General features: G+C 36.1%; 1 long non-coding RNA gene across 1 annotated transcript; it reads right to left on the bottom strand.

Annotated features, from left to right (window-relative positions):
* Positions 1-16,423: 16,423 nt before the first annotated feature.
* On the bottom strand, positions 16,424-22,452 carry LOC132609649 (uncharacterized). Its single transcript, XR_009570910.1, has 2 exons — positions 21,648-22,452; positions 16,424-17,679 (listed from the first exon to the last, which is right to left on the bottom strand). It is a non-coding gene; the product is annotated as an uncharacterized LOC132609649 (long non-coding RNA).
* Positions 22,453-23,853: the final 1,401 nt, after the last annotated feature.

Genomic DNA, 23,853 nt, shown 5'->3' with positions numbered 1-23,853 from the left:
AACTACAGTGCTACAGTGCCAACCGACTCTTATCCACTATAAAAGGGTTAAAAACCACATTTGTTTCCATCATAATCTCCTAAAACATTCTAGAAAGCTCAGCAATATATGAGAGTTCATATTCAACACAAAAGTGAGGATTTTGAGTAATTTTGAGTGACGGAGTATTAATCGAGGTCCGGATAGCATATAGCCGCGATTATAGTTTTGTTTTGCGTGGGAGTTGGCTTGGATTCAAAGTAAATATTGAAGATCTTCCTATTCTAGCAAAGGTAAGGTGTGAATCTGTCACACCCCCGACGAGGAGTATGACAGGCTCCGACCCGTAAGCCGAAGTCACATGACTTATCTGTTACTTGGACATCACATACCATAACTCAAGAACGTCTGCTCGTGGAAAAGGAGCCAACATAAAGGTATTCGATAAATCAACACATGTATACACATACAGACCGACAAGGTCGCTACAACATCAAGTATATCTCAAAGCCGACAAGGCTATCAAAATATATTAAGAAGCCAAAACAAGGCCGAAAAGGCCATACATAATATTTACATATCCCACAATGTCCATGAGCCTCCAGGAGTATATCTATGAACATATATTACACCAAAATAAAAATACCAAAAGATAGCAAGCCCGGAGTAGAGGTTCTTGCTAGCACCGCTAAAGCTGGGAAGTCTTACTGTGGTTGCTCTTCAACAAATCTGTCAGGGCCTGCAGCACGAAATGTAGCGTCCCGTACAAAGGGACGTCAGTACGGATAAAAGTACTGAGTATGTAAGGCAGGAGGGCAACAACACAATTAATATAAAATGGGACATTAGTATAGGCAAAAGAAGAATCCAACATCTGGAAATAGCACAAAATGCAATGCATGATAAAATCATTTGTATGCTCATATGTATATTTATTTGTATATAATAAATAGTATCCATGCCCGGCCGTAAGGCTCGGTGTCATATATGTAAAATCATGACCGGCCATAAGGCTCGGTGTTATCATCATTAGCCCACGTCCGGGGCAATATCATAACATGCCCACTGCAGTGGTGTGCGCATCTACGCTCCATGCCCGGCCGACTATAGCGCGGCACGGTGTAGTAAAATAGTGCAATACATGTATATATAGGTATATACCATTATTGGGCTGAACTGAAAAAAAAGGACTGTGCAGAGTTACGCTTTCCTTCCGCGATGTGGAAGGAAAGCACAGAGTTCTAAGGGCTTTCTCTTTTCTTCTGCGATGCGGAAGAAAAGCGCAAATGCCTGAAGCTCTCTGCACAGAACTCTGTTTTCCTTCCGTAGCACTGTTCTGAGGCTAGTTTTGAATGAGAAATCAAGGGTCTGATTCTTGGCCTTTCGGGGGGACATAAGGTCGTTAACCCCCGAATAGTTTATAGAATCCATCTCGAGTCCAAAGGAATAATCGATGACGACGAGTGAAATAATGTCTTAAAACCAATCAAACAACAAGACCTTAAGATTGAAAATACAAGCATAGGAATGAAGTGGCATTTGTTATGGAACGCTCGTGTTTGTGTACTAATTGGATTCATGCCAAAGAAGGGAAACGAACACCTTACATACGTTATCCGTCGAGCCACCACTTACGAATTCCTTATATCGACGCTTGCCCTTCACCCGAGCCTATATATCGAGAAAGATATCATTAATCAAACCTTCATCATAAATCCATCAACTTATAAGTAATAATTGTGGAAGACTAATTTTGCCTTTTTCCATCAACTCATGAGCACCCATTTATGGAAGTCCAATTCGGGGTTACAAAAATTTGGGCAGCATTTCCCCTATATCGTCGACTTCTTCCAAATACCCAAAAAAACTCCCAAATAATACCAACAACATCAACAACAACATTATTAACATTCTACAAGACAAATATATGTATTTTCACTCAAAATCTTCTTCAAACCTCAATAAGCCAACAACATCAATACAACAAACTACAACTCTTATTCTTGTAACTATTCCTTAATCAAAGTTAATAAGAAAAAGATTCAATGATTCATACCTTATTTTTCACTAAAGTGGCAAGATCTTCAATACCCACTTGTTTCCAATCTAGCTTCAACACAAAACGATATGATACTCGTGACTATACGTTGTCCGGACTTCGATTAGCACTCTAGAGCTTAGAATTTTGCTCAAATCTTCACCTCTATGTGATATTTAAGACCCCTTTAGTTGCTGAAATTTCTGGAACCTTTTAGAGAGTTTTTGGATGAGAAAAATGGGGTTTTACCCCTTTTTTTAAGGGCTGGCAGCACTGTAGCAGTGCTGCTACAGTACTGTAGCGACCATGTTTTCTGTTCTGTCAGTTCAGTTTGTAACGTCTATAATTCTCTACTTCGATGTCCTATCAACGAGTGGTTTGTTGCATTAGAAACTAGACTAGACGGGCTTCATCTTAGAATTTTGAAACACCTTAAAACTCCTAATATTCATGGAGATATACCCCTCCAAAGTTGGCTCAAAATCCTGTTTCAAATTTTTCGACACACTTAATTTCCTTGATTTGCTTGGTCCCTGAGTCTTCCATAGATTATTATATGAACTCAAACCCTCGTAACCATGAGATGAATGCGCCACGTCTATACTTAACCAACTAATGCCCAATAGATTCCACGTACGCGACTACGACGTGTAACAGAATCTCTCTTTATTAATATTGATTTAGGAATATTTATGAGAATAAGAGTTATAATTATTGTGTTGGTGTTGTTGGCTTATGGATTGAAGTTTGAATGGAGTTTTGGATAGAATTGTACATACTTATCTTGTCGAATATTGAGGATATTGTTGGTATTGTTTGGGAGTTGTTTTGGTATTTGAAGGAAGTAGATGATATAGGGGAAATGCTGCCCAAATTTTCATAAACCAAATTAGTCTTTGATAATTAGTGCATATAAGTTGATGGAAATATGATAGAAGTATGATTAAAGATATATTTCTCAATATATATAGGTTCGGGTGAAGGGCAGACATCGAAGTAAAGGATTCCTTTAAGTGGTGTCTTGGTGAATAAGGTATGTAAAGTGTTCGCTTCTCTCTTTCTTTGGCACGAATCCAACTAGAACATGAACATGAGCGTTTCATAACAAATTCACTCCATTCCTACGCTATGTGCTTCAAATCTTAAAGCCTTAATTATTTGATTGATTCTTGAAACATTATCATGTTTATTGTCATTTAATTATTTCTTTGATTCGATATGGGTTTCATAAATTGTTTCGGAGGTCACCGACCTTATGTCACTCCGAAAGATCGTTGTACTTCATTGGCTCATTATGCATTGTATATATATATATATATATATGTATGCACTATTTTACTACACCAAACCACGCTATAGTCGGCCGGGTACGGCACCTATTGTGCAACCACTGATCAGTTGGTATTACACACTGAGTCCCGAAAGGGCCGGGTACGTTATACACCAAGTCCTGAAAAGGCCGGATATGTTATGATGATGATACTATTTATATATATGTGTATGCTTGCATATGATTTTAAACTCATGCATTGTATTACGTTCTCAGATGGCAGGTTACTTCTATTCTCTTTATATTTCCGTCCTACTTATGTTATTGATTCCAGCCTTACATACTTAGTACTTTTACCCGTAATGACGTCCCATTACACGGGACGCTGCATTTTGTGCTGAGGCTCTAACAGGGTTATTGAGGAGCGACCGTAGTAGGATTTTCCAGCTTCAGCGGTGTCAGCAAATGCCACTACTCCGGACTTGCTATCCTTTGGTTGTTTTCTGCTAGTGTAATATATGCTCACATGTACACTCTTAGAGTCTCATAGACATAGTGGGGTATGTAAATATTATGTATGGCCTTGTCGGCCTTGTTTTGGGTTCTTGATATTTTTCTGATAGCCTTGCTGGCTTTATGATACTCGTGAAGTTGTATCGACCTTGTCGGTTCGAATTTGTACATATATGTTGGATTATCAGACATTTCTTTGTTGGGCCTTTTCTGCGTGCAGGTGTTCTTTGAGTTACGGTAGATGATGTTCAGAGTAACCGCTAAGTCAGGTGATTCCTGGCCTATGGGTCGGAGCCCGTCATACTCCTCGTTGGGGTGTGACACTGGCGCATCCACATGTACACCTTTTCTGCACATGCAACTGAGAGAAATTTCAAAATACTAAATTTAAAGGATTCATAACATCACTATATTGACTTGTTAAAAAACATTGTCACATGTACTTTCAAAATATATCACTTTATGATCTGATAGTGTTCGTTGATCGGAGTATTCACCGGCATCATGTCGGAGACATGTGATTCATCATTTGAGAGATCGCAATCCTGCCAGCAAATAAGGAAACCGATGACATTTTCCAGAGAAATCAAGGATTTCCTCGAGAAAATGAGGAGAATTTTGATGATACTAGTGGTAAGAGAGATAAAATTAGAAATGAAGATACCCGGGACAAGGTCAGAGGGGCCTCCGTGGTGGACAAAATGAGAGAAGTGAGGCTGAGATGGTTTGGGCATGTGAAGAGGAGAAGCATAGATGCCCAATGAGGAGGTGTGAGAGGTTGGAAATTGTAGGTGTAAGGAGAGGTAGAAGTAGACCAAAAAATACTAGGAGGTGATTAAACAAGACATGGCGTATCTTGAGCTTACGATCGAGGACATGACTTTAGATAGGAGCGTTTCGAGGTGGTGGATTAGGGTAGAATGTTAGTTGGTAGTTAGCGTTCTCTCACTTTCCTGTGGGACAGGCTTGGTGGTCGTATCTGTACCAACTTTCTTACCTATAATATTAGCATTAGTCTCGTAGTTACTTGTTCTTCGATTTCTCTTATCACCTGTGTTTCAGTTATTGCATTATTTCATTGTTTTTATTGTTTTTTTGGAATATGTACTACTTTCCATATCGCATTATTTCGTTGTTGTTATTGTTTTCATTTATGTATTCCCTTTTTCAAACTGCTTTTGAAATGCTTTACTTGAGCCTAGGATCTTCCAAAAACAGGCTCTCTATCTCTATGAGGCAGGGATAAGGTCTGTGACACTCTACCTCCCTAGACCCTACCTGTGGGATTACATTGGGTATATTTTTTGTTGTTGTTGTTAGTGGTAGGATGAAGAAAACTGCCGGAAATTGAAAATTTCCTTCATTTGATCATTTCCCGCTGAAGAAGAGAGCAAAATTGCTTATTTTGGTAGAGCATTTTTGGCAAAATAACTTTTTGAAAAAGTTTTTTTGAAGTAAAACATTTTGTGTTTGGCCAATTTATTTAAGAATATCATTTTTGGTATTTTGATAAGCATATTGTAATTGGTGATCTTTTCAGAAAGTACCTTTGAGAGTCACATTATAAAAATGATAATTTCTTAGGCACAATTTACTATTAGGATTACTTAAAGAGTTATTATGAAAACCTTTGAAAGTTATATGAGAAAAAAATTAATTCATATTTTTTCTAGTGACTAGTTCTGGCACGTGTATTGCACGTGTATCCCATGGAAGCAATACATACCGTCTAAGTGATATTTAGATTACATTGTAATGAGTATTCCAAAAGAATGATGAACAATCGGCCTATTGAAATGACTTTTTTTATTGAACGACAAATGATTAGATATTTTTTGAACTTGTAAAGTTTGAACAACCAAATTAAGTTTAGTAGTTAAAATGCACAGTGAGTCACAGTTTTATGTTATTAGGTGCAAAATCTGATATATTCATGTGTTACCAATTTTTTCCTTATAGAAGATGTCCTTGATGTATGTTCCATTTCGATAATTTGATTGGTCTTTCATGACAAGAACGCTCGTTGTGGCATTGATATTTGTTTTGAAAGTGCAACGTATGATTTTCCATGGCAAAAAACAATCTATTTCACCCCGAAGGAGCTTTGATGTTTGCAAAATTCTGGTACTCCAAACTCTCACAGAATGTCTACTATAAATGCAAAAAGAAGTAATAGTAATTCTTTTTTTCCATACATAAACTTCCAATCATGAAAAAAGTTTATCAATAAGATTCATCTTTAACAATAATTAAGCAAAAGATTGACCCCCCCCCCCCCCCCCCCCCTCCGCCCTCCCCAACTTGAATAAGATGTGTACAACTCACAATAACAGTAACAAGAAATCTAAAATAGTACTTGAGAGCTGTACAAAACTCAGAAGGCAAAAAACAACAAATTAGTTTCCTGATCTCTCCCTTCCGCCTCGTGAGGACATCTATAGTACTCATATGAGCCATTGCATCTGCAAATGTTTTACCCCACACAAGGGAAAAGCGGTTTCACCTAAACATTCTTCAATTTTGAGGCCAAACCTGGAATTTTTGGTTAATTAAGAGCGGAAGGGATCTCAACCATCCCACACTCCATCTCGCGGTGGTCAAAAGAATGGCTAAAGTTATAACATAATGAACCAAAACTTGAAGTCCGCCGTTCAACAACGTTTATCGTACTTGATTAGAAGTGGTAACACCTTGTACAATATTATTGCAAAAGAATATGGAAAGCATGCTTAATTTAACAACAAGGAAGTAATCAAAGCATTTCGTGTTCTAAAAAGTGTAATAGAACTTATGGCATGGCATTGAAGTTTCTCAAAACCAAATGTTTTTGCCTGCGGTGCTAATGTTGTTTATTTGCAGGCAATTTTGTCCCTTTATTATGAAATCATCTACTTAAGCATAATATCCAACAACAAAAAAGAGCCTTTGTTGTGAACATAACAAAAGGTAAGAAAGCAGAAGAAAAACATTTACATACCTGATAAGTTTGCAGAATTGCAGCTATATATGCTCTATTGTTTAATTCCATCAAATGGTGAGACGTAGGCATATTCCATTTTATAGAAAATGATTAATTAATGAGCAGAATTTAACATATCAGGTAAAATATTTCATCATTAGTTTAATTTGTTAACCGAAGAAAACCAAAGGGTTCTGTAACGGAGGAAGTAAAAAGACATAAGGTGCTATATAATTCTTCTTTCCTAGTAACTGTTGATTAGTATAACAATTATTCAGAATTTAATAAGATTTCATTAAATCCCATTCACCTGGTTAACGTTTCAATGATGTATTGTCCATCCGGAAACTTATAATGTAGGAGCTGAAACATTGTTTCCAAGTAACAATATATAATACTCCTAGGTATTATTCAGTATTTAATAGGATTTCATTAAATAATGCACTCACTTTTGGCGTTCATAATTATCAAGAATTCAGTCAAAAAGTTGTAGAAACTTTACTGCCGTAAAACTTGAAGTAATTTTATTTTATTTAAGGGGTAATTTAGTTGTTCAACATTTAAAGGGTATTTTCGTAAATCAACTTTCAACTATGGAGCTTCCCACTTTTAATATAACGATGACTTTGTTATTTCAAAGAGGAAGAAGAGAGATAGAGGAAGGAGATGGTGGTATAAAGGAAGAAGTAACTTGTACTTATAGTTAACATATTCTTTTTAAGAGCTACAAATGAAAAATGTGGGTACTTTCGTACCCTATTATGTAGTTAACCGCAATTGGGACAAGCTTGAGGTTTTACTACTTATTGAGGCTACATATTTTATGTGACAGCTTATCAACATAATGGTCACTTAACTAAAAATTACCCAATCAATTTTTTTTTTTGTTTTTTTTTTGTATCTGCTTAGATTTGACTTCCAATTTCTCATAGTTTTCACCGCTTCGTTGACAACTATACCAAATCCTTAGGTGCCATGATTCGTTGATCTTAACTAAGTGAAGATGCATCTTAACCATGACAGAGGTATGAACATTTTGAAATTTCCTTGCACTAAAGAGCAAAAGTCCTTTTAAGAAGTTTAAAAAAGGGTACAGGTATATTTGTAGAATAAGAGCAGAAGTGACAAGCTAAGATCGATGTTGATCAAGTTAAAATTTAGTAGGAGACCGCAAGAGGAGAAGACTATGTGACTTTGCGTCTCAAACAAGATGTTGTCGTTGTTGGAATAGATGAGAAGCCTGTCATAGCTTCTTCTTTATCAACAATGGCTGCTTCTATCAGCTCAAGGAAGAAGCACGAGTTGAAGAAGAGGAATTTGGATTTTAGGGTTTCTCAGACATAAGAAAGGGAAAGTGGAAGTACTTCGATATCTTCCATGTTTTACACAGAAAAAAGACTTAATTCAATAAGACAAGTGGCATCGATCAAGCCATCCATCAAATTCCATGATAGATACAACCTGGACCGTCCGATAGACACAAGTTGGCAGCTGTGAAGAGAGCATGTGACTTGCATATGCTCAACATAGGAAGGAATAAATTCAGTTACACAAATAGGATGTTTTTGCATAAAATGAGTAGGATCAATACAAGTGTACAACTGAGTATTTTTATATTTATGTATATAGATTTAATTTCTTGTACAAAATACTTGTCTAAATATGATCATTGATGATCAAAGAAATACACAGAAAATTTCTACCATCACTATTCTTAATTTACAACATGGTATCAGAGCAGTGAGTAGCTCGATCCAAATTTCCACATCATCTTCAATAATTTCTTTCTAAAATACAATCAGTCTTTTATCTACAAACAAAATGTCTGATGAATCAACACCTGCTACTGTAACAATTACAGTATCTACTATCACTTATGATTCCAATCATCCATATCATCTCACTTCTTCCGATGCACCTGGAATGACTCTCATTCATATTGTTTTTTATGGTAGGGGGTTACCAGGTTGGAGGAGATCAATTCTCATAGTCCTATCTGCAAAGAAAAAGATAGGGTTTATCAATGGAAGTTGCAAAAGTCCAGATCTGGACTCACCAGATTACCCACAATGGTATTCTTTTGAGTTCAGTCTCAAAAGACATAGCAGACAGTGTCATGTATTCAAAAACAGCCAAGGAAATTTGGGACATCCTAGAATATAGGTTTGGAAAGCCAAATGGAGCAAAAAAATTTCATCCTCAAAAGGAATTAAATCTATCAATGCAAGGAAATTCAGACATACCAGGTTACTTCACAAAACTCAAAAGGATTTGGGATGAATTGGACTCCCTAAATTCTAACATTATATGCACTTGCACTTGTGTGTGTGAAGGAAAAATCAAATTAACCAAATCCATTCAGGACCAGAGACTGATTCATTTTCTGATGGGATTAAATGATGTATACTCTCATGCCAGGGGAAATTTCTTAATGATAAATCCCTTATCTAGCATGGACAGTGCATACTCACTATTGCTTCAAGATGAAATCCAAAGGAAAATGCACATGAGTGCCCAAGTATTTTGAGACTCATCAGCATTCATGGCAACAAATCAACCTAGACCAAATTACAAAGGAACATGACAATCATCTAGAAATAGTAACTACTCAAGACTGCAAGTTATCCTCAGAGATTTGCAACTTATCCTCAGAGGACTGCAAACAATTAGATAAAATCTAAAGGAAAAAGAAGCAAGTATAATCCTAATGTATCCTGCACCCATTGTCTTAGAATTGGTCATGTGATGGATGATTGCCACAGACTGCATAGTTATCTAGAAGATTTTTAGTTTACCAAGGGTAAGAACTATCAAACCATAGCAAAGGCAAATATAGGAATGACAACAGAACAATCTCAGGAAATTAATGACCCTGTCACTACTCAAGATCCAAACAGCCCTATTCAATACTTCAGCAAGGAACAAAGGACTGAGTTAGCCCAAATGATCAAGCAAATGTAACTCTCTCAGCCAGTTTCCTCAGGTATAGATGCAAATGTAATAGCTGGTACCATTCTTAAGTATTCAGGATCTTGTTTCTCAGTTTTTAACTCTAACACTTGGATAATTGATTCATGTGCCTTAGAACATATGTGTTTTAACTATAAATCTTTTTCTTCACTCATTCCTCTTCCAGTTCTCTTAGTATAAGTCTTCCTAATTCTTTTAAATTAATTGTCACTCATACAGGGAGTGTTGTTGTCTTGCCTAATCTCACTCTTAAGAATGTGCTTTATGTCCCTTCTTTTAAGTACAACTTACTGTCAGTTCATAGACTGTGTGTTCAAATCTGTTGTCATCTTTTATTTACATGTAGTGGGTGTATTTTGCAGGACCTTTTACTGAGGAGGGTAGGAGCTTTTGGTGAAGTTAAAGAAAGATTGTACTTATTGCAGCCTTCTGTTTCTCAGTCTAGGTTTAGTTCCAAAGAAAATGTGGTTTATTTTCCAAAAGGAATAAATTCCAGTCTAGTTTCTAATTCAGTCACTTTTTCGGTGGTTGCAAATGTCATTTCTGATATAACTCTATGACATATGAGACTTGGGCATTTGCCTATTTTTGTAATGAAGCATTTCAGTTTTATTAAAGTTCCTTCAAATTCTGATTATGTTTGTCATGTCTGTCCTCAAGCTAAGAAACCAGATCCCCTTTCCCCCTTAGTGAAATAAAAAGTAACGACATTTTTTATTTAATCCACATTGACACTTGGGGACCTTATAAGCATGCTACTTATAATGGCTTTAAATACTTCTTAACTATTGTGGATGATTTTAGTAGGGGAACCTGGACTTTTCTACTTAGCACCAAAAGTAATGCATTTCCTATGCTAAAATGTTTTTTGTCTATAGTGGAAAGACAGTTCAATAAACAATTCAAATGTATTAGGTATGATAATGCCCTAGAATTAGGGGCAGTATCTCAGGAAGCCAATTTTTTAAGTACTCATGGCATTTTGCATCAAAGAAGTTGTGTTGCCACTCCCCAACAGAATGAGGTAGTGGAAAGAAAGCATAGACACTTATTGGAAATAGCTAGAACCTTGTTTTTCCAATCCCAACTACCAATATCCTATTGGGGAGAATGTATTCTAACAGCTACGCATTTGATCAATCTGTTACCTTCTAGGGTTTTAAAAGGAAAGTGCCCACATGAAGTTCTTTTTGGTACTGTTCCTTCTTATTCTTATTTAAGATCTTTTGGGTGTTTGTGCTACACATCTACTTTAAGCCAAGGAAGGGGAAAATAACCTCGGGCAACTAAGTGTGTTTTTTTGGGATATCCACAGCATCAAAAGGGGTACAAAGTTTTGGATTTTCAAACCAGAAAAGTCTTTACATCAAGAGAAGTCTTTTTTCATGAGACAATTTTTCCTTTTGCTTCTACCCCATCTAATTCCCCTTCTCTCTTTTCACTTCAAAGTCCTACTTATGTTTCTGAAAATCTCACTGATGATCATCATCCCATTATCCCATCCCACAGTTCTATTTGTTTTTCTGAAGATCTCACTGATCAACATCAAACCATCATCTTTCCACATATTGATTAACCCACTATTAGTCCCAATGTTCCATCTTCCCCTATTTCTGATTCTACACCTAACACCACCCACCTTGAACCCATTGTTCCTGATTCTCCACCCATACCAATACCACTACTTCCTACTAGACAATTTACTAGAATATCACACCAACCTGCATATCTAAAGGATTTTATCTGCAACAGTGTGGTGTTCACTGATTTCACTAATTCTTGCCTAGCCTATCCATCTAAACCACCTTTATATTCTTTTAGTGCCCTTTCCACCTCAAATCAATCTATGTTTCATTCTTTATCTCTTATTTCTGAACCTAAAACATATTCACAGGCAACATCTGATCCTGGCTGGCAAGCAATTATGAATGCTGAAATTCAAGCTCTTCAACTTAATCATACTTGGGATGTAGTTCAATTACCTATTGGGAAGAAAGCTTTACCTTGCAAATGGGTATACAAGGTCAAGCACAACCCTGATGGTTCTATTGAAAGACTTAAAGCAAGGTTGGTGGTAAGGGGGGATATTAAAAAACAAAGTGTTGACTATAATGAGACATTTTCACCTATTGTGAAAATGACAACTACCAGGTGTTTGTTGGTTGTTGCTATAAAAAAGGGTTGGACTGTCTCTCAATTAGATGCTCACAATGCTTTTCTACATGGAACATTGGATGAAGAGGTCTTTATGAAGTTTTCTCCTGGTCTCATCCCTCCTACAAAGGTCACTCTATGGTCTTAAACAAGCTTCACGACAGTGGTATTCTAGATTGTCTGGTGCTCTGATTTTCAAAGGTTATACTGCCTCCTTGAATGATTATTCTTTGTTCTTTAAAAGGTCTGGTGAGCTCATTTCTATCATAGCAGTTTATATTGGTGATATATTGATTACTGGTGATGACACTAATGAACTACACAACATCAAATAGTTTCTTCATTCAGAGTTCAGAGTTAAGGATCTCGGTGACATTCATTATTTTCTTGGTTTAGAAATTATCAAAGAAGCACAAGGCTTTATTATTAGTCAGAGGAAGTTCACTTTAAACCTTTTAGCTGTGTTTGATTGCACACATTTATCCAAAGTATCTTCTCCCTTTGACCCATCTATTAAGCTAATAGCAAATATTGATACACCTATGCCAGACCCTACTATATTTAGACACTTAGTGGGAAAATTGAATTACCTTACTCACACCCAGCCTGATTTGGCATTTCCAGTGTTGAAACTCAGCCAGTTTATGCAACATCCTTGTTAATATCACTTCCATGCTGCTCTAAGAGTTTTAAAATATCTCCAACTGGAATATTCTTATGATCAAGCTCTTCTTTTTCCCTCCTCGCTTATTGCGACGTGGGCATCTTGTTCAGATACCCGTCGATTCGTGAGTGGTTTTTATATTATGCTTGGTGGATCTCCAATTTATTGGAAATCGAAGAAACAATCTTCGATTTCCCTCTCATCTGCAGAAGGCGAGTATCGTTCAATGAGACAAGTCACCGCTGAGCTTACTTGGCTCCTTCATTTTCTCGAGGATCTGTCCATCACTTTGTCTTCTCCGGTGTCGATATACTCTGACATTCAAGCTGCAATTCATATTGCACGCAACCCCATTTTTCATGAAAGGACGAAGCACGTGGAGCTTGACTGTCACTTCGTAAGACAACAATTTTTATCTGGCCTCATATCTCTTCAATTTATTCCATCGGAGAATCAACTTGCCGATTTATTCACGAAATCATTAACTAGGGCTTCTCATCGACGGATCCTTTCCAAGTTGGGTGTTCGTTCACTCTGTGACGGTTCGCATTTTTGCGCCGGGGGGGGGGGGGGGGGGGTAAGAACTTGGAAAAGCTACTTCAAAATCGTTGGTTCTCTTTCGGACTTTGTTTTAAAAGAGTTGCCACCTAATTTTTAGGAAATTAGGAAAATCAGTTTTGAAGGGTTTATTCATAAGCCGTGAAAAATCCTTCTTAATCCAAAGTTCTAGGTAAGGGTTCTGGTGATCCACTAGGGAAGGTGTTAGACACCCTAGTTGTTACACCTTGGAAATTTCCCCGTAGCGTATAGCGAATAGGTCAAGGAAGGATATGACGAGTACGATGTTTTGGCGAGTAAGAAAGAGTATTTGATGACCCTAAACGAGAACTCAAAAACATATGAGGCACGGAAAGAAAGTTGTTAAGGAAAGCAAAGTCATATATTGTGTATCGGATAAGAATTTCGAGCGACGAGTTAATGATGGCATAATGATGTCTCGGAGACGAGTGATAACATTCCTTAGATTTGTATTGAGGTGTTAAACAAGTTCCAAGAAGGTTCCATAAGGATCGGAGATCAAACGAGTCGACGAAAATAAGTTCCGGAGAACTGGACAACATACGGCCAGACATACTGGCCGTATAATATTCACGGACCGTATGTCCAGTCCGTAGATCCAGTCCAAAACAACAAGGTTCACTGGACCAAATATACGGTCCCAACATACGGTCAGTAAAAATTATACGGACCGTATGTTGGTCCGTATAAAGTGGTTCGGCCAGCTTTTGTATATAAATATAGGGGATCCTTTTCATTTCATTTTCATTTCATCATCCACTCCACAAGACAAGAACCCTCTAGAATATTCTCTAACACTCATCCACAAGAAAATCAAAGGGGATCCATGATCAATAACACCAAATTCGTGAAAACAAGTGTATGAAACCAAGTGAAAGTCATCCAAATCAAGAAAAGCCCAAAGAAGGTGAAGTAGGGTTTTGGTGCTAGAGGAGTAACTCCACTCAAGACTTGTTCAACCATCATGCAAGGTAAGTTTCATGACTATACCATGTTGTTTAAGGTATTGGAAGGCTAAGATACCCGAATGGTAGAAAAGCATAGCAAATGGGTCATAAATAAGAGAATAGTGCCATGGTTGGATGGTAGTTGAATTGAATCATGAATGTTAATGTGTTGAGATTATGAATATGTTGTAAATGACATTTAAACTATGAAATAAGTATTATATACGCAAAAACGCGATAATGAGTTATAAGTATAAATGTGGAGAAATTGGAGAGAAATGGGATTGTGGTCAATGCATATGAATGACGTTTATTGATTTCAATATTGTGAATGTTGTTGTGAGCGCTTGGGAGTTGATATAGAATATGGGAAAAGTAGTAGAAACAAAGGAAATGCTGCCCAATTTTCCCTAGAAATAGTAACACGTTCTTATAGCCGATTAACTAATATTAATGTGACTTCTCTTGAAGGTAGAAACGTGGGCATTAAAGGAGAACAAGCAAGTGACATATTAGTAAATGACAAAGGTATGTAAGGCTAGCCCTTTCTTTCTAAGGCATGAATCCTCCTATCTCTCCATGATTTTCCTACATATTGCGAACTATGAATCTACGAGTATAAAGAACTTCATACGAGAAAAAGAAAAGAGATACGTTACGAACATGACACTACCGATGATGAACCTAAGTCTAGAGGTCATAAAGCTTATGATATGAGACTCCTACGAAGCTAATGATCCTTAAATGATTCCGATGATAGTATTTTCCTTACCTATCCATGACTTCCCTACTTTCCGGAAAACTAAGGGCCTATGTTCATGAATAGCCATATGGGATAGATAAGAGGCATGTTACGAATGCGATAATGATGATGATGAGTCTAAGCCTAAAGATACTAAGGCCTATAATATCATGATTCTACAAGGTTAATGATCCATATTACGATCTATTGATATTGTTCATTGACTACACTCACCTTATATGCTAATTCCTTCAAGGTGAGGCATAATGCTTATGAATGCTCCATAATGGACTCGGGGCTTCTCGACCTCATGTCACCCCGACATTGTTATAGATTGTCCATAAGCCTTAATGCACGTCCTATGACCAATGTTCCAAAAAATTACGAGTCTATGTTCATAAAAGATTTCATATGAGATAAAGGTGAGAGATATGCTATAGAAACGATAATGGTAATGATGAACTTAAGCCGAAAAGATTATAAATACTATCATACGATACTTATACGAAATTCGTGCTACAAATATGATGTGATTTTCATAGATTGTCTTTAAATTTAAATATGTGCATTAATGAAAGGTTACGATACGCTTATGAGATGTATGTGATGACAATGATGATGATGAGATATACCGATCCATGTTATGATGTATGTAATAGGGTCGAGCCACTACGTGGCCGAATATGGAAGATATGTATGTGAACTTGTCGAGCCACTACGTGGCCGAATACGGATATTGTGTATGTGATACTGTCGAGCCACTACGTGGCCGAATACGGATATTGTCGAGCCCTACGTGGCCGAGTACGGATAACATTTTATGTATATGTGATATATGTATGAAATGCATTCATCCTTAAAGGTCACGCAGGTTTTGCCTTCACCTCATGACTTATGATTCTCTATCATGTTTATTTCATTTATGCCTTACATACTCAGTACAATATTCGTACTGACGTCCGTTTTCTTTGGACGCTGTGTTCATGCCCACAGGTAGACAGGGAGACGGCGCAGACCTATAGGAGCTATCAGCAGATTTTCAGTAGCACTCCTTTATCCCGGAGGTGCTAATCGGGTTTATACTTTTGTGTATATATATATATATGTATATGTATTATGGGCACGACGGGGTCTTGTCCTGTCCATATGTCTAGTACTCTAGTAGAGGCTCGTAGATACGCAGTGTGGGTTATATGGTCTCACGAAGTTGCTATTATGGATATATATATATATATATTGTTTTGATAGCCGAAAGGCCAATGTATACGAAAGTGTGTATGTTTCAAATGAAAGATGAATTTCCTATGATTTGAATATAATTTGATAAAAGAGCGTAAATGAGTATGACGAGTAATAGAACGAGCGGTGCTCGGTGGTTAGCCCCGGGTACCCATCGCAGCCCCCAGTCGGGTCGTGACACTAGTATTAAGGATCCGTAATATACGGTTGACCTTCGAATTCCAATGTGTGAGTATTTGCATGAACTGTTTATTTGGTGTTTATTTCCTGCAAAAAGTTTGTCATGTTGTATATCATTTTTTTAAAAGAATTGAGTATATTCCCCTTAAATATAGGTATTTAGGTTCGAATTTATAATATCCGGATAAAATTAGTTCCTTTTACATATAAGGATAATATTGTTTTGTAAAGGTAAAAGTTGTTTTAAAGTTCGGAGTAAATGAAATTCGTTCATGCTTAGACTCATACATGGTCCGGATTAGTCCGTTTAGTACGTTTTTAGAACACCTTTACTTAGGACTTTGCTCATTTTTCTTAAAAAAAATAGTTTGCACAGATTTTGCAAGAGTTGGTGTATATAATCAAATTAATTATCTTGATTCCTAGAATTTTGCCTTCAATCCTTTGATTTGCTCATATAATGCAAGAACAATTTTTTGTCTTGGGCTTAGACCCAAAATCTCGCCTTCTTTTGAAAATGATTAGAGTTTGTTTATTTTTTTGGCCCAAAGGCCATTTTTTCCTTAGGCTAAGCCAAAAACATATTTTGTGTTTTACTTTATCCGAAAAAATTGGTTAGATGAGGCCTGAAACACGACTTTTTGGGTCGGGCCTTGGCCCTCAAATTCTATAACTTGCCTTAATTTGTTTCCAAAAAATAATATGTATAGCTTAGTACAAGCGATTTACACACATATATATATATGTCTAAAATCATTTTTGATTCGTCTGATTTTGGTTTAAAAAGGGGCAGAGCTTATTTTTTATAAAGCATGTTATTTACGCAATTCTAAAAAAATCCATGCCTTCGTCTGATTTTTAGTTTGAAGAAATAGAGCTTGTTTTGTAAAAGCATACTATTCACACAGTTTTAAAAACCTAATTCTTTTCGCCTGGAAAAAATAGGATTTGTTTTTGAAAGAGGACTGAAACTTAGTTGAAAAAGGCATTTCTTTTCAAAGTTTTGTAAAGACACGTCCGGTTTAAGGAAAAATGATAGCAACACGTTATCTTTTGTAAAAAATGGGACTAGCCATTTTTGTTTCCTTTTTTTTAAAAAAAAAAATGTTTACGCTAATCCGGGTTTAAAAATTGTGTTGGGGCCTAAGGTCTAACTAAATGGGATATGCACCGTTCACCTAAGATGCCTAATTCAAAATGTAAAGATTCCAATAATAATGTGAGTTTATACAAATACAACATTTCAAATAAGAAAAACAAATTGACATGCTGAAATTTAAAGGGGGAAAAGGAAATGAGTTAGGGGTGTACCAAACCCCTTAAAGGTCATATTTACCCATGGTTGGGCCTTCGTGCCATTTTCACCCATGGCTGGGCCTTCATAATATTAGCTTCCATTTTTAGACTTAATAGTTTGAAAGAATATTCCTCTTGGGCCTTTGACTCTGGCCCAAGTGGCCGTGCAGTAGGAGGAAAGGAAAAAAGAATTAAATTAGTATAGGTTTGGTGGATCTAATACTATCAAGATTATACATTCATCTATATACACGCATACATATACATTCCCATTTTTAAATCTATGTTTGATGGACCTAATTTTATCATGACCATACATAATATATACATACATATACTCATATGTCCTCACTTGATCACTAGTGCACAACCAAGGACTTAGTTATATACCATTGCTTCACTGGAAAAACTCAAACCACGATATATCAATGGGAAAGGTTGTCACCACCCTTGCTCCTGGCACCGCACAAGTTCCAAGGGTTTCATGAACCCCCGACATGGCTGGATATCGGGGATGGCTAAACCTATCTCCCAAAACCTCCTCAAACCCTCAAACACAGCAGTGTTGCCACAGTATATAATCATAGTCTCAAAGCTATGCACAAGTATCAGCTTAGGGAAATATTTTGAATGTAAAATAACTTTAAAATGAATTCAGGCTTATGACGAAGAATAGGGGCAAACACTGTGATACCATGGGTGGGGTGGGGGGGTGGGGGGTGGGGGGGGGGGAAATAGAACATGTATATCAATTTCAAGATACTTGATCAAATAGGTATCATGACCAACTCCTATTCTTGTATTTATTTATATATACTGCCCATAGCTAACCTATTTCCTTATAGATATACACATAGTTTATCCTTGCTATACACATGGTATGTGTATACCAAGTGTATACTATGTGTATACCCACCTTCTTTTACAAATCTATGTAGAGTCTATGTTTAACCTTACTCTTACATGTTCAGTTATTTACATGTCCAATTACTGTACATAGGCAAAATTAGTCAAAGTCCAACTCTGATTTTTATGCACATCAAAAGTAAATGATTTATCAATTCATATGTCAACAGTTCTTATAGTAGGAGGTTGAAACTTGTTTAAGATAGCCACAGAAACACAATAGAGAGTACAAGCCAAGGGAATAAATTCCACAACTTATAATCACCCAAAAGGTAGAGTTGTAACATCAAGAAGTCTAGACCAAACAACATTAAGTGAGACTAGGACTGACTAGTTTTACATTCCCAGGAAGAAGACCACAGAAAGAATCTTTATTTTTAGCACAATAGTGGTGGGAATGCATTACCCCTCAAAGCTTTATACCAGTTACCAGTTAAGATAGACAGGGACAGAGTCAACTAAATGTGTATCAATAAATTCCAAAAGAAAAGATGGCATAAAGTTCAAACACTAACCTTCACATATTCAAACTTCTTTAAACTCCTAATATGGATATTTTATTGCCAATAATCCTAAACCAGTTTATTGCTTTTAGAAACAAACTAAAGACCAATTCCTGGAGATAATCACATTCATTACTCTTAACCTCTTAAGTGCATCCTAGACCTTTGATCATACTAGGCTTTCTAACCCTTTCTACCTTCAGGCCGTATTTTCTTTTTGTAAGATGATAGGATTTAAGGAATTCCTATCCCTTTAAGACAAGAATGTTCCCCATGGCATATAGACTAGTCATGACACCCCTCATTTTAGGGGTAGATACTATGAGTCAAGCTAAGCTTGGCTCTTCTCTGCCCCTCTTAAGGTGTCTTTTAAAAGACCAGTCTAAACCAAGTGGCCCATGATGCCTTTAGGAATACCTATCACACCACCATAATCAACATCAAACCAACTCCCATTTCACACCATTCATTTTAGCATAGGCACAATACATTAATCATTTCATTATCCTAATTCTATCTTTAAGGATTTTAAAACACTAATGATGTAGGACCAATTACTACTAGACAGATCACAATTTTTATTTCTTTTAGTCTAGGTTATACTATAGTATTTATTAAAGTCTAGGTGACACTATTTAGTTCCAGAAATGAAAGGTTTTACCAACCTAAGATTAATCAAGTGTTCATCTCTAAGTTCAAACTAAGTTAAATGTATTTACATGATCAAGTCCATACATAATTACCACACCAACCTTAAAACTCATTCCTCAGAAAGGCAAGCAAGCAATCAGACAGGTCAAACCTCAAGAAAAGAAGAGAAACATGGATGTAAACACCAAAAGAGCAATTCATCTCTTTAGGACTTAGTTAATAGCAATTCAACCTCTTTAATCATGACAAGGACATGAAAGACACCTACTCTTTGTTTCAAACTTAATTTTAGACAACATAAATTCAAAATTCCTAAGGCATGACGAAGGTGTAGCAGATAGTTGTCCTTCTATTCTAACTTAACTTTTAGGCGACAAGAAATCACAAAAAATTTCCCCCCAAGGCATGGCAAACAATCCTTGGCCAATTATCAACTCTCACCGAACTCCATAGTTATGAGAAACAAAGTCTAGGGAGTTGGGGAAGCCTTAGGGTCTTGAAGGAAGGGACAGATAGGGTGAGGTCATCACCTCCCCATCCTTTTCCTACACCTTACCTTTAGTAAAAAGGATCCTAGGCTCTACTGGTCATTACCTCCAGTTCACACCTAGGCTCACCTTTTACTCTCCCAAAGCAACCCCACCCCTTTGCCTTATTCTCCTATCAAATACCAGCCACCAAAACTCATGGACAAAAATGGTTTGCCACTGTCCACTCTTTTAAAATGAGTCTCACCTAGACCCCTAATTATTCACATAAACAAAACAGTTTCCAATCAACTTCAGTTTAAAAAAGAAAACCACACTATGTGAGGCCATACTGAATATTTTTAGCCATTGACACTTAAGAAAACTAGAACAGTTAATCACTTAAGAGTTACAAGAAAAATCAAGTTGAATATCAAGTTTCAGGTTCAAAACAGTTCCATCTCCAATTGGTCAATCATTTTTAGATAGCTACATGTACATCAAGACTTCAAATTACCTTTGAAACCTATCTTAAACTTCTTTTTTGGGAAAATCAGACATGAATCAGAAAGAAAGTTAGACATATGGTGTTCCCTTTTGAATGCAGAGTTTAAATTCTATTCAAATGAAATCAAACAGGACACTTAGTCTTGCTAATGAAATATGGTGTTCCCTTTTTATTTCAAAACAAGCTCAACAATTTTATAAACTTTTATGAACTCCCTATGGACCTTTTGACACCCCATTATCTTATTAGTGATCTTAAACCTCAAATTTCATTTTAGACTCCTTTATCCTACTCTAGGATGTCACTTTCCTTTACCCTTTAATGCACAATATACCACTATTCAAAGTTACTTGACTAACTTAAGCACATTTAAACAGACCTGGGGAGACCTCAAACCCACACAAGTGTAAGCAAAAGACAACTCCACATGCCTTAGCCAATTTTCACAAATTTCTTATAGACATGCTTGGTTCCCCTAAGTTGTATTTTAAACTAAGGATGATCCTTTCCCAGGTTTTATTCCAGTCATAACTTATGTCACTTAGTTAACATCACAAGTATGCAGGCCCACACATAAGAACAGATTCAGACAAGAGAAAAGAAAGCCAAAGTCATATCTTATAAGACAAAGACAATTGTTTCAAATACTTCTAATAGATATCACCACCTTTTGGTGTTCTACTACATTCAATCAGGATTAATGTTAGCTTAAATTTCATCAAAACTAGTGCCATGACTTAGGTGACCACATTCTCATCAGATTTAAGCATAGAACAACAAAGATAGCAACCTTCAACATCTAAAAGAATACATGGAGCTTATCTCAGCATATTTAAACAATCCTTTCATTATTAGGCATACACATTAAACCTTTTTTTCAAAAAGAACAATTGTTAATGTCAGGCAGGACTTTTAAAAATAAAGAGGGGCAACCTCTACATCTATATCTTAATTAATGCCTATTCAATACATAAGCTCAACTAAATTATAGGCAAATCAGCAACTAAACAACATTAATGAATTATTAACATGTAGACTAATACTAAACAATACCAAAATAAATAAACAGGATAAAGCATTACCTTTTTATGGTGTAGCCCTGATCAAAAACGAATTTGAAAGCCTTAAGTGCTTCCAAAACTCCAACCCAGCCACACACACTCGAACAAAAAGAAAGAAATAAAAAATTTCAACTCATAAAGACCTCACACTTAGGGAAGTCTTAAAATTTTACTAAAAAAGGATCGAAAATTCAAAGTTTTGGCCTTTCTTTTAACTTCTCCTTGAAAGCTGAAAAGACTCTTAAAATTTTTGACTTTGAGACTCAAATTTTCTTTTAGAAAAAAGCCTCTCTTTACCCTTTTCAAAATTTTCAACTTTCAGACTTCTCTGTTTTAAAGGGGGGTGGGTATCTATAAATAGAACCCCAAAAAATCGCTTAAAACTCTAAGTAAACGATGTGGGACAAATGCATTTTCAGAAAAAATGGACTTCAAGACCAGATCTACGCCTCATATGGCCTCTCAAGCACATATACAGTCAGAGCTGAACCTTTCTTACTTCGATCCAACCCTTTCAAACACAACAAATGAAATTTAAGCAAAATACAAAAACAATATGTGTAAATCTTAGCATAATACAGTAAAATAAAACAAGAAAATCGATTCATTACCATATTCATGATTCAAAATCACGGATTTGAGTACAACATTAAATGCTTTCATCAAAATGGACACAATAAAGCTGCATGCAATTGCTATGTTCTGCAGATTTGCCATTTTTAGCATGGACAGAGAGAGAGAAGAAGAGGTGGCGATTAGGGTTTATCAAAAAAGAGGAAGAGAGAGAGAGAGAGAGAGAGGGGGCTCTTTTTTCTGAAAATGAAAAAATGAGAATTGGGGGGGGGGGGGGGGATACCCCCTTAAACCCCTTTTTTAAAAAGATTTGGGCCGGGTCTTAGCCTGATTTAGGCCGGGTCTCAGCCTTGTATATATATATATATATACTTGGTGTATACATATATATATTTAGTACAAATAATTAGAAAATCTTAAAATTGATGAAGTTTTAATTATAGGAAAATTTAGGCCATAATTATTCTATTTAAATAATTTAATAGTCGGCCAAATTGTTAATGGGCCTAAAATGGCCTTAATTAATTCTAACCTAGCATAATTATTTCGATTATGGCCTTGTTTGGATTAATTAGCAAATTTTGAAATTAAATTAAACTAGTTATTTCAAATAAAACATTAACTGGCTGATTTTGCAAAAATAAATTTAATTTCTTTACTGATTAATTTAATTGTGGCCCTGAAAAAATATATTTATACAAAAGGATCAGTTTTGAAATAATTATCACTTAATTAATTAATTAGCCTAATTAAAACATTTATGGGCAATTATGCCTATTTTTTTGGCAAATCATGCAAATTATGTAAAAATCAGAAGTTTAAAGGGTTAAATAGTTAATTACTTTAATTACTCAAACCTCATGGATTTAAAAGGGAAATAAAGTATTTGCAAAATTTTGGTAATTTTAAATAATAAGAAAATAGCCAAATGCCCCCTCAATGTATACTCGAATTAATTATAATGCACCCAACCTTTGGAGGTGACCTATTACCCCCATGGTCTTTTTTTTTTTGTATTTTTGTACCCTTTTTCGGCTAACGTGACACAAAAAAATTAGATGACCAGTTGCACAAGGGAGAGTGTTGCACACTCTCCGCCACATCGGCGCCACGTCAGTGCCACGCTGGAACTTTCTAAATTTTAATTTTATATTATTTTGCTTTCTTTTTTTCATTTGATATTTCTTATGTTAATTATATTTACACTAATTAACCTCTAATTAATCATTAAACCCTCCATTAATTTTATCTTCTTCATCACTAAACCCTTCTTCTTCTTTTTCTTCTTCATTTCAGAGGCCACCCCCCTCCCCCCCCCCCCCCCCCCCCCTTTTATCTTCCTTAATTAAAACCCATTTTCTTCCTCCATTAACACACCCACATTCCATTTCATCATCAAACATACATATATTTTCAAGAAATCAACCTATTTGGGTTCAAGAATCATCAATTTGTTTTTCTTTTTCTTTCCTTTATCTTCCTCAATTAAAACAAATTTTCTTCCTCCATTAACACGTCCACATTCAATTTCATCATCAATCATACATATATTTTCAAGAAAACAACCTATTTGGGTTCAAGAATCATGAAATTTTTAAATTTTTAAAGTGCAATTGAACCCTTCTTTTTCTCCATTTAATTAGTAGCCCGCCTC

This window comes from Lycium barbarum, chromosome 9 (genome assembly GCF_019175385.1).
Source record: "Lycium barbarum isolate Lr01 chromosome 9, ASM1917538v2, whole genome shotgun sequence".
Classification (NCBI taxonomy): Eukaryota; Viridiplantae; Streptophyta; class Magnoliopsida; order Solanales; family Solanaceae; genus Lycium; species Lycium barbarum.
This window is presented reverse-complemented; position numbering and strand designations above follow the sequence as displayed.